The following is a 12,982-nucleotide window of genomic DNA, read 5'->3' as shown; positions in this document are numbered from 1 at the left end:
ACCGCAATATTCTGTGGGCTCCTCCGTCCTTGTGCCAGATTCCAGAAAATATCTCCAGAAAGGCAGAAAGATGGGGCCACCACAGGACTTGCTGCTCTTACAGATGATGGTCCAGCAATGCCTGCTGACTACATCTGCAAAGGACTGCTTGATCTTGAGTGGTTTTCTCGCTGTTGATAGCAGGAGGGCTGCTCTAGGACCAATTACACTGCCAAGGCCAGAGGCAAATTCCTGTCATTATGTTTTCATTCTTTTAACTAATTTTTAATTTTTATTAGATAATTATATCTTTAAGAGTATATTATTGTGCATGCTTGAAATACACAGATATAGGAATTAAGGACATAATTAATATGGAACTAATTTCAAAGACGATACCCATGATTCATAAAAAATGTAACAATGACATATTTCCTTCCATCTCATTACACAGTAAGGTATTTTTACTGTTTCTGTTCCACCGAAACGTCTATGAACTACCTGCAGCCTTTGGGTCATGCTTCTTCTATGTAGAGGTGAAACTGTCCAACATTCACTCTAACTTGCTGCACTGCTCTCATCAAGCCCACATGCACTGATTCCTTCCACCAGGGCAATGCTAAAGGTCACCTAGAAGAGAGTGTCTGAGCATGGACTACTTCAGATTTTACTGCCCACCAGCAGCAAGTGCTTAGATTTGCAGGAATTAGATTCCAGCTCTCCAAACGAAAAAGCCCATTCACTCTCTGTCGACAGGTTCATTTTGGTAGACCACCTGCTGCTAGCCAATCAGATTCTTCTGCATTTATAAATCAATCATAATGCCTACACCTGTCTAAAATGCCCAGCATTTTTAAACACTAGGCAGTGCACAGGATGTTGTAAGGTGAACATCTCCTTCTCAGAAAAAACTGTTCTAAAGAACAGAGATAATCTGTACTTGAGAAACAGCAGTGGGATTCCAAGTAAGTTATAGTTTTACCAAAAATTCTAGAAAATCTCGTTTAATTTGGCTGCTCTTTCCTAGTGACATTTTTCTGTGTTCAGAAGCAGTTTCCCATCACAAACATGAATCGCATTTCGCTGTATGGGTCTTTGCCACAAACCACACATAACATCGAATGCCTCCAGTGCGTTCTCTTCCATCTTTTGCCAGGCTCCTCACAGTCTTTCCAGAGATCATCAGTTTTGGAAAAACCTCATATAAATTTCTGATTTCCATTAATCCTTTTCTCCATTCTCATTCTCACTGTATTTCCAACTTACCCATCATCATGTTAAGTGGGTCTCATGCAAATAACGTTAGACTTGACTGAGTTTTTCTGACCTAAGTATCTATATTCCATTTCCATTAATTGTTATTGCTGATATACTGGCTTCCACGTTTTTAACTTCACGTATTCTATTCACTTTGCTCTCCCCTTCTTTCCTGTTGGTATTGCATTAATAAAAATTTCTTTATGAACACTGTCCCTTCTTTGACTGCTTTGGTAGTTATGTATACCCTATTTCTAAGCTTTTATGTTTTCCTTAAGGTTTTCATATACAAAGTTAATAAAGTCATGTCCAGAATTTTAGTTTCACCTTATATTTAATTGATCCTTTGTGAATATTGTCAAGCAATCTTATGATCATAACTTTATCAAATGTAATGAAAAGTAGCCTCATTAATACTTCATAGTTTTGTTTTCTTATCCTTTAAATGAAGATGGAATTTTTATAGCTTAGTGATTAAAGTTATGATATCTCGATCATAAATTCAGTTGCAGTGACCCAACTGATGGAAAGACAGGGCAGTAAAACTCACTGCAAGAACCACACCAAACCTTTGATGACAGGTGTTGTGAGCACATCTAATGAGTTTTTCTCAGCATTTCTGGCTGGACTAAGTATTGTAGCCGTTTATTTTTAATCGAAGGTAGAAAGCCCCAAGGTACATTACTGTTGGGATGCCAATTCAGTCCGTCTTTTTCACTATAGCTCTCTTCATCACAACCCAGTCACAGTCCATAGTCACCAGGCAAATTTGCTAAACTGGAAACAATTCTCAATTTTCAGATGCTCAAAATCTCAGATTTTGAAATCATTTTTAAGTGTCACTGCTATCCCCAAATACATAGGTTAGAAATACACCTTCTTCCACTAAAATCGTAATAATGTATATTTATTAGCCTTAGCTTCACATTCAGACTATTTAAAGGCAATTTTAAAAATGAATTTTGGAAATCACTGGGAGGAGGAAAGAAAAATACTATTAACAAAGAGGACACTTGCATCTCAACAGAAAAAAAAAGGGACTTTTCTAGGACGCCTGGGAGGCTCAGTCGGTTAAGCATCTGCCTCTGATGCAGGTCATGATCCCAGGGTCCTGGGATAAAGCCCCAAATCGGGCTCCCTATTCAGTGGGGAGCCTGCTTCTCCCTCTGCCTGCTGTTCCCCCTATTTGTGCTCTCCTTCTGACCAATAAATAAATAAATGAAATCTTTAAAAAAATAAGTGACTCTTCTGAAATCCAGATAAAAAGAAAACAGATAAAAAACTGAGCCAAGGGCCCCATCAGGCCTTCACAAAACACTATAAATTCCTGTTCACAAAATATTATTGTTTTTTCTTTAAATAATATGATATCAACTAGAATAACTGTGTTCTCTGGAAGCAATTAATCTGATTTAAGAGCACAGACTTGTTGCAACATGGGAGTAATACTAATCTGACCAATTATAAAAGACGTAATTCTTAAATCTTTGCTTTTCACAGCTTTCTTCTACTTTAAGTCTATATTGTTTAAACAAATTTTCCTTAAGTCAAATGATCTTATTTCATGAAAATCACATTTTATGTAATTAAGTATTAATTAACAAAAAATTTCTAGGAATTACTATAAACCAAATATTTACATTTGTGGATATTAATACCACAAACAGGGATGAAAGCTATCACTTTTTTTTAAAGATTTTATTTATTAATTTGAGAGAACACAAGAGAGAGAACATGAGGGTAGAAGCAGAGGGAGAGGGAGAAGCAGGCTCCCCGCCGAGCAGGGAGCCCAATGTGGGGCTCCACCCCAGGACCCTGTGATCAAGACCTGAGCCAAAGGCAGACGCTTAATGATTGAGCCACCCAGGCGCCCCTTAAAGCTATCATTCTTTATTTACTCATAAATAACCATTCTTTACTATTCAGCTTTTCATTATCCATAACCAGGCAAACCTCAGTGGAGAGAAACAAATGAAAAGTCACCCCAGTCACAGCCCCCTCGCTTCTGGGGTGGGGAGGGGGAGCTGGAGACAACTATGGTCACCATAGTGGCTGGTTTTAACAGGACATGATTTAACTTATGCCATCAAACACAGCTGGCCACTATTCAGGGAGTCTGAGCTAAGGCCATTTATTCCACCAGCGTTTACCAGGAGTCGGTCACTGCTGAACCAGGTTCTGAAACACACAGATCAATAGGACAGGGTCTTTTTTTTTTCCCCCCTAAAGATTTTATTTATTTATTTATTGGACAGACAGAGATCACAAGCAGGCAGAGAGGCAGGCAGAGAGAGAGGGGGAAGCAGGCTCCCTGCTGAGCAGATTCTAGGACCCTGGGATCATGACCTGAGCTGAAGACAGCGGCTTTAACCCACTGAGCCACCCAGGCGCCCCAACAGGACAGGGTCTGGAGGAGCTCATGCTCAGATGCAAGTAAGAGAGGGACACACACATGCACACAGAGGAACACTACAGAGTAGTAACGGCAAGAAGTGCGAAGTATGAAGGGGGTGTAGAGAAGGGCAGCTAACAGTGAGGGGAGGTGAAGGAAGGGTGAGCGCTGAGAAGGCTCCGGGGGAGGGTCCTTAAGTGATTTTAAAAGGGAAGTAGAATTTCTTTCAAAACAGTTGCTTGAATTCCGCCTTCTTACACCTGCTACGGTGGTACAGCTATCTGGTCCCCAGAACTGTGCTGACATATACTTGAGCTGCATATGTTCACTCCCAAGGGCACGGACTGCCAATGGACAGCAGCACGTGCAGGGGAGGCTGCGGTCGGCGACACGCCGGGAGCAGCCAGTGCTGCGGTCCTCAGGTTGTCCTCAGGTTGGAGAGGACCGCCTCTCCCAAGGTCACAGATCCTTCTGGGTTCTTCCCCCATGTAATGACTGATGAACTCAAGGATATAAAGCCCCAGTCAGGAAAATGCTGAAGGTGAACGCAGCTCGAGAGCTCCCTGGAGGACTGGCCGAGGTCGTCCTAATGACTGCATTACAGCTCACCTCCTTCCTCTCTGCCCTCGCCCCCCAGCACAGCCTTTGAAAGCACGCCCATTCAACTTCCGGTCCGCGTGCCAAGGAACCTGACCTGTAACAGCATGCAAGGCCATCACAACATCTCGTACACAGGGAGTGTGTAACCTAGCAGAGCCCACAACTACTCAGCCTCCTGGGCAGGCCCAACAAACAATGCACTTCTCCCAGGGCATCAGCTAGAAATGAAAGCAGAGTCAGCATGTGCAGAACGAGATTTCAACCCGAATGCTGATAAGGTGCTTACGTAAAAGAATGTGGCTCAGGACTATGAGTCGGCTGGGAATTCTCAGCCTGACCTATTCGGTTTTCAAGGCCTGACTGAGGAAAATTCCCCCAAAGGGAGGCTGGACGAGTGTGGAAAGAAGTGCTCCCCTCTAATCTTTTGGTTTCTCGGCTTGGCGTATTTTGTGCTACTGGAGAAAACTGCTGTAAGTGTTGGCTTCTGTTTTGAAGAGGGGACCCAGTATTGGCTGTCACATTCATTGACACTTATCAAATGGCATAAGGTGTGGGATTATCAGACTTCATACTTTCATTAAAGAAGCCACATTAATTACCAAGAAGTTTTACTTGTGTGTATTGTGGCACTAGGCTACACTGAGGTAATAATATAAGGAAACCCTTGACAGACATCATTCATGCTGTAAGATGGAGTATGTATTTCGTTCTGTATTCTGTTAGGCTCACATATGCTGCTTCAACAAACACAAAATTTACATGAATCAGCACATTCAGGATATAACCTCTACAAATCCAGGAGTCATAACACCACAGAATTTTTAAAAGATAAACAGCAACTGGAATATATCTGAGGGGAATCTAGTCCCAAGTAATGTTTTTATCGAATGTCTTCAGTTAATGCCTCACACAGGTGTGACAGTGACCCATTCAGACCTGGGTCTGGATCATAGCTGCTCCATATTTACAAGATGTATCAGCTTTACCAACCATTCTTTGTGGTTTTTTTTAAGTTTTTATTTATTTATTTGACAGAGACACAGTAGGCAGATAGGCAGGCAGAGAGACAGAAAGGGAAGCAGGCTCCCCACTGAGCAGAGAAGCCCAACTCTGGGCTCCATCCCTGAGATCATGACCTGACAAAGGCAGAGGCTTTAACCCACTGGGCCACCCAGGTGCCCCCATGCTTTTTTTTAAATGAATTTACAGAAATGAGTGTGAAATACAATAAGACAATACTAGCAGTTTTTCTGGAAAATGGGATCTTTATAGTTTATTTTAAACGGGGCATCTGGGTGGCTCAGTGGGTTAAACCCTATGCCTTCAGCTCGGTTCATGGTCTCAGGGTCCTGGGATCAAGCCCTGCATCAGAATCTCTGCTCAGTGGGAAGCCTGCTTCCTCCTCTCTCTGCCTGACTCTCTGCCTACTTGTGATCTCTGTCAAACAAATAAATAAAATCTTTAAAAAAACAAAAACCAAAAAACCACAATAAACCTATGTTATTATTATTACTAGCACATAAAAATTTTAAATTCACTGAATTTGGCTATTCTCAGTCTCCATACTATACAATAAGAACAGCTGGGCCTTCTAAATGACTTGAATCAACTAACTTTTCTTTACGCATCTCATGTTAAGAGAAAATGAACAAAGATCACTAAATGTTGTAAACTCCCAATCATTTGTCTACAAGGTATTTTTTTTCTTTTTTAAGATTTTACTTATTTATTGGACAGACAGAGAGAGACAGAGTGAGAGACAGTGGGGTAAAGGGCAGAGGGAGAAGCACGCTCCCTGCTGAGCAGGGAGCCCGATGTGGGGACTCGATCCCAGAACCCTGGGATCATTACTCCAACCGAAGGCAGACGCTTAACTGAGGGACTGTTAAGCCTCTGAGCCACCCAGGCACCCCTACAAAGGTGTTTTTCAAAACAACAAAGACACATAGCTAATATTTATGTGTGTGTGTATAATATGTGGACTTGCATCAAACATATTTTCTTTTTTAAAAAAAGATTTCATTTATTTGACAGAGAGAGAGAGAGAAGGCGGCTCCTTGCTGAGCAGGGAACCCAACACAGGGCTGGATCCCAGGACCCTGGGATCGTGACCTGAGCCAAAGGCAGAGGCTTAACCAACAGAGCTACTCAGGTGTCCCAAACACATTATCATTTTCAAAGAACTCATAAGCTATTTTATGCAAGAGGTACTGAACTCCCGCCATGTGGTCTTGTGCTAACCAAACCTCTACAGACATGAAATTCTTTGGTATATATAATTTCCACTTAGAATCTAACAAGAAGTGAAGTTTGTTTTTTTTCCCCCCATAATTTGAATCTACACACACTTTTTCAAATTGAGGAAAGTATTCCTTTTAAATATTAGGACAAAAGAATTGTGTATATATATATATATATAATATATATATATATTTTTTTAAATATCCTAAAAAGCAGTGAGGTTTAAAATTGTCTGGAACATTAACAAAAGAAATAAAATGGATTTTAATAGCTTTGGGAGTTAATCATGTGCCTCTCAGAGCAGGAAACTTTATGTTTTATTTTATAGTCTCTTTTGGATTCCTTTCACAATAGTAGTGAATCCTAACATTATCTCTTTAATATTAAGTATGTTTCCAGAACTTAGCTGAGGACAACTTTTAAAGGTCAAACTAATCATTACAATGACGGTGCCTCGCTTAGGCGACTCACGATGGACGTGCACAACTACAGGAGAGCTGAGGTACCTCAGGACAGGGGTAGTCACAGGCTCGTGTGACCTGGATTAACACAAACATCCCAACAGGGAGTCATTCAGTCAGAGCACTTTCCCAGCACACTGTGGTCCCACAGCAATGCGGGAGAACAGAAACCAACCCAAAGCCCGTATGAGGTGTTCCTCAGTATGCCAGAAACAGATCTGACAGAAAATTTTAGGGGGTAAAAAAAAAAAAAAACAACAACCCGCACTCAAACTAAGATGAGTAACTAGGTCTTGACCTGACAGAGCTGCCATTGCTGTTTGCGGGCAGAGCAGCTGGGTTGTTTGAAAATCCACTGTTTGTTTTCTTTTCTCCCTCACTGACCAAGGGGGTGAGGTGAGAAGCGACTGATCTGCAAATCCAACCCTCTACCCCCAAACCCATCTCTCCCCCAGCAGGCGCTGTCCCTGCTGCTAGCTTGAACTCTCAGCCGGGTCTGGGGCGGCTTCCGGCCTTCCCGTCCCCACCAAGCGCTGGATGTTCCTGCGCTAATCAGCACGACGGATGTTATCATGCCCCGCGGTTTCTGGGGAGAGAGAGGACACGAGCGATGAGTCCGGTTGGGGATCCACCCGGGACGGACAGAAAGACAGCCGCTCAGCCGCCCCGGCGGCGCGCGCAGGGGACCGGGGTCTGGGAGCCGCGGCGGAGCGCGAGGCTCTCACTGCGCGAGGAGAGGAGGCTCACCAGCGAGGCAAGCTGCGCGCGCCGGCTCCGCCCCCAAAGCTCGGGTCAGGAGGACAAAGTGTCTTTAAAACGGCAGACGAACGGAACTTGATGGACATTGTGCCATGCGCCCCTAAACCCGTCAGCAGTACTGTGAAATGTTCATAAACAGAAGAGCCGACTACAACAAGAACAGCTTCCAAAGGGCCGAGCCTGCCCATCGGTGCTCCTGGGATCGCGGGCCCTCACACCTAGGGGACACCAAGCCTATGGCTTCCTGGGCCCCCGGGGAAGAGATGCGCGAAGTGCGCTGACCACGAAGAGGGCTGCCGAGCAAGGGCTCTGCTCAAGCCGAGTTGTGCAGTGAGTGAGGGGCAGGTGAGGCGGAATTCCCTGAGGGACACCGAGACACCCAGGCCGCCTATGTTCTGGAAGGCAAAGCTGGGTGCACACCAGGCCTCGAGGGTCTTCACGTGCACGAACCTCACACTAACGTTCACTGTGTCCACAGAGTCCAGCACTAGGCAGTGATTTCACACGTTAACATATACATATAATATACAAACATCTGCACAAATACACACATACTTGAATGTCTAGGGACCACAAGTGAACACACAACGGAGATATGTGATAAACGTGAAGATTAGGATTACCTTTGTGAAAAAGAAGCCCTCTTTTCAAGAATGAGTTACGACAGAATTCGGTTCTTAATACAGAACTCAGCTAGACAGTCACAGAGACGCTGGGCATTTTCTCCATAATCCTTTCTAAACGTACTTGACACATTTTCAGAATCTTCATTCTAGAGCACCCTCTGCTGGGAAAAGTGCCTCAAAATACTTGATTTCCCTGTTTCTAGCCCCCCCACACACCCCAAATGCTCTGAGAATCACTTTAAAATAAAGGGAATTTTTTTTTGATCCAGTAGAATCTTCAAAAACATGACAATTTCTATTCTCCCACAATCCTGCCTTCTAGGTAAAACCTTCTGGTCTATATTAAATAATTGACACCACTGTCCCTCTAAGCCAAATGCTAGATGGGTTTCACATTACCCCAGGGCCATGAGGGAGCTGCAGGGCCCGAGGGAGGAGGCTCTTGGCCGGCAGGTGAGGAGAGTGACGCTGACCAGCACACACCCTTCTGGGACGGAGCAAACCATGGAGGTTGCTTCCCTCAGAACAAGAGACACCAGGAAGGTAGCCTCCCTCCAGCCATCTTGAAAGGTCCCTGCAGAAAAAGGATGGATGACGGGCGCTACGGAGGGGACCGTGCTGGGAGCAGCAGCCTTGGGAGGCAACACAAGCGTGAGCCAGAGCATTTACTATCCACCGCAGAGAACAGCAAACAGGTTCCCAGAATGGAGGGGCTCTCCCTACGCAAGGACGTCTCCCTACATCAAGGAGCCCGCACCAAGACACCGGGCATGACTGCGAGCGGACAGTAGCAAGCAAACACTGGCAAACAGCTCCGGAGCAGCAAGAATCCCGTTCGCCTCCTCCAACCCCTCCTCCCTGCAGGGCCGGTGCAGAACCAGCCCACGATGAGTAACAGAGGGGAGAGAACTGGAGACTGTCATTGCTCAGAATGGCCTCACCTGTGAAGCGTCAATTCCAGAGTCCCCATCTGATCATCCTCCCGAGTCTCCTCCTGCCCCTTCGCGTCCCCTCCTCCTGTTCCCCAACCCCCGTCTGCAAGCAACCAGTGATCTGTACTGTGCTTTTATAGACTAGTCTGCATTTTCCAGAGTGTTCTATAAATATAACCAAACATTCTGTACTCCTGCGTTCTCCTTTCTTCTAGCTTTCATTGAGCGTAAGTATTTTGAGATTCATTCCTGTTGCTGAATATATCAACAGTCTGTTCCTTTCTACTGCTGAGTAGTATTCTACTGTAGGGATGGACCAGTTAGTTCATTCATGCGCTCGATAGCGGATAACTGGGCTGTGCTACTGTGAGGCTATCTTGAATAAAGTCTTCGCATGGGAAAAAACAAAACAAAAACCCCAAGCAGGGGGTTGAGGAGTCCCTATTCCCCGTCCAGTCCCTCTTGTGCTCACCAAATATGAGCTGGGCAGAGGGAAGCAGCATGTGATCTTCTGTAACTGTTCTAATACCCAAAAACGTCCAGAAGCGTGGGTTCTGCTACATGGTATCAGTCATCCTGGGGGCAGATGCTGTCAAGGGCAATGATGGCAAAACTAAAGCTTCTTCCTGGTTCTATGTGGTGGACTGCTCCAGGCAGGAAGACCTCTCTGTGCAAGAAGGCAGAAGAGACCTCTGTGAAGGAAAAGGAGTCCTAAGGAGACAGTGTCTAGGATACAAAGGGAAGTCCTCAGTGAACCTGGACGGCAGCAGCCAAAGGGAGGGGTGCGGAGGGTTGCCGGAGAAATCCACGCACATCCACACACTGGCCAGCCACTGTCCCCCCAAAAGGCCCCACCAACCACCCACAAAGCCCAAGCTGCTCTCACATCCGGCAGCTACCTTCTCACCTAGGAAGCCTGAGTCAGGGTCAGTGAAATGTTGTGCTGAATCCTCTAGTCATAGACTTTCAGCCGAAAAAGCCCCAGGGGATATGAAGGAAAGAGAACTGGAGAGAAGGGATGTGCCCGAGGCTGCACCGACAGGAGGAGGACACAATCTCGGAGTTTCTGTCACAGTACACCATCACTAGCTCTCCATTCAGACACCGCTGAAGTGTGGAAGGTATTAACAAAACACTGGGTTCAAAATGATGATCCCCAAAGTACTACTTGAAAAATACCACGCATCAGTGTGTGGTTATGAAGCGACCGACCCTGGCACCTGGAGGGGTGACACCTGTTATAACAAGACCACCCAAGCGGGTGGAACGCAGCTTCAAGGAAGACCATGCCCAGCCTTGACTTACTAAGCCTGCTGGTTCTTGGAGACTTGCTCTGATCCAATATAAAGTTCCTTGGGACTCACCACATATGTCCCTGAAGTTTTTTAACAACTTTATTACTTCTGTGCAGTACAGATGTATCCTTTCAACAGTCCTCGCTGCTGTTTCTACAAGCCTTCTTTCCTTCTAACCAGAGAGGCTGAGTGCACGGGGTTAGGAAGACACAGGCTGTGGCTCTAACACACTCAGCAGGCAGTTGCAGCCAGGCACGTGCAAGGTAATCTCCAGGGCAGGCATTTTACTTCCTCCATGCAACGGAATGGAATGATCACCTCCTTTTTGAGGCTTTGGTAAAGATTACATCAGATAATTTACATAAAGTGAACACCTTTTTAATGAATGGTAGAAGGATCACATCAACTACTTAAATGTGCTTTTCTTTTCACTTTCCTGGTAGAACTGAATGTAGGTATGTTAAATACATATATATCTCCACTATATTTTTATCTTTTATTTTTTTTGAGAGTGAGTGAGTGAGTGGGGGGAGGAAGGGCAGAGGGAGAGAGAATCCCAAACAGACTCCATGCCCAGCAGAAGCCTGACATGGGGCTCGATATCATAACGACCCTGAGAACACGATCTGAGCCAAAATCAAGAATCAGATGCTTAACGACTGAGCCATCCAGGTGCCCCTCACTTCAAAACTGGCTGCTCACAACAATGCTAAGGATGGGGCGCCTGGGTGGCTCCATGGGTTAAAGCCTCTGCCTTCGGCTCAGGTCATGATCCCAGGGTCCTGGGATTGAGCCCCGCATCGGGCTCTCTGCTCAGCGGGGAGCCTGCTTCCTCCTCTCTCTCTGCCTGCCTCTCTGTCTACCTGTGATCTCTGTCTGTCAAATAAATAAATAAAATCTTTAAAAAAAAAACAAAAGCAACAATGCTAAGGAAACACCCCACATATCCATTGACAGATGAATGAATAAAATGTGGTGCTATCCATAATGGAATATTATTCAACTATAAAAAGGAACGAAATTCTGACACATGCTACGACATGGATGAACCTAGGGACTTTGTGCTAAGTCAAACAGCCAGTCACAAAAGGACGAATACTACATGAGGACAATTATACGCGGCACCTAGAATAGTCCAATCCAGGGAGACAGAAAGGAGAAGGAAGGCTGCCAGGGAATGGGGGAAGCGGGGGAGGTGGGGAGTTATTACTTAGGGGACAGTTTCAGTTTTGCAAGATTAAAAAGTTTTGGAGGTGTATGGTTAGTGATGGTTGCAGGATGATGTCAGTGTACTTAATGACACTTAACTCTACACTTAAAAATGATTAAACCAGTAATTCTGTTATGTATATTTTACCACAGCTGAAAAGTTAAAAAAAAAAAACAAACAAAAAACCTCACTGCTTCAACCAAACATTAAGAGAAATTCAAGCAACTTGAGCTGCATGCATATTCTACTATAAAGCTTGTTTCCTTTTAGTCCAATACACTAAATTATATAAATATTCTGGCATTTATTTTCAATATCCATGTTACTGTATCAACCAAATACATCTACCTTAATTAAAACAGGCCTGCTGTAATGAAATTATTAGCTCTGAAATATAAAAATTTCTCTAGGAAAGTTGGCCTTTGATTTTATGAAGAATTCAGGGGGAATAAAATTGATTATTGAACATATTATTTAAGGTTTTCTGCATCAATAACTTCCCTCCAAAAAAGATAAAGAGAAACACATGATCTAACATTAAAACACTGGTAGCTTATTCATCTACCTAATTGTTTCACTCAGATGAGAGTAAAAATCTATATTATTTTATAAACCAACATCTATTAACCACAGTAACCAGAAGACTTAAGTAGGAGGAGAAGCTGAACTAAGAAGGAAAGGGTAGAAACAATCTATAAATAGAGTCAGAGACAGCATAAAAAACAAATAGGTGAGAAAAATGACAGTAGTGACTACACAAGGACGGCTCATGGGGGAGGCACTTAAGTGAGAAGGAAAAGGCATGAGAAAAGGACAGTTTCAGGTCACAGAACTAAAAATTCACACACTGCATTAAAGTCTGGCAAGTTTTTTCTACTAACGGTCAGAAAGTAAATATTTTAGCTTTGTGGGCCACGGGGCCTTTTGCAGCGACTCAACCCCGCTATTGCCATCTGACAGCAACCCCAGACGACACAAAATGAAGGGTGCAGCTGGGTTTCACTAAAGCCTTATTTACTAAAGCTGGCAGCAGGCCAGATGTGGCCTGAAGGCAGGCAGCAGTCCGCCAACCCATTCTAGGGAAACTTATAAATAAATAAATATAAGGACAATCTGGAATAAGGTGTATCAATGCACATGAACTAAAACACTATGGGTTCCTATTCTATCTCCTGTGAACCAGACCCATGAGCCCAACTTTGAATATCAAATGTTCCTTTTTTTTTTAAA

General features: G+C 44.2%; 1 protein-coding gene across 3 annotated transcripts in view; it reads right to left on the bottom strand.

The window, feature by feature from the left end:
- The window catches only part of PREP (prolyl endopeptidase), a 113,808-nt gene that overhangs the window by 67,579 nt on the left and 33,247 nt on the right, over nucleotides 1-12,982 (bottom strand). The gene's annotated exons all lie outside the window — the stretch shown is intronic.

The sequence above is a fragment of the Mustela erminea genome, chromosome 4 (genome assembly GCF_009829155.1).
Source record: "Mustela erminea isolate mMusErm1 chromosome 4, mMusErm1.Pri, whole genome shotgun sequence".
Classification (NCBI taxonomy): Eukaryota; Metazoa; Chordata; class Mammalia; order Carnivora; family Mustelidae; genus Mustela; species Mustela erminea.
The sequence above is the reverse complement of the archived record's forward strand: the minus strand, read 5'-3'. Positions and strand labels throughout refer to the sequence as shown.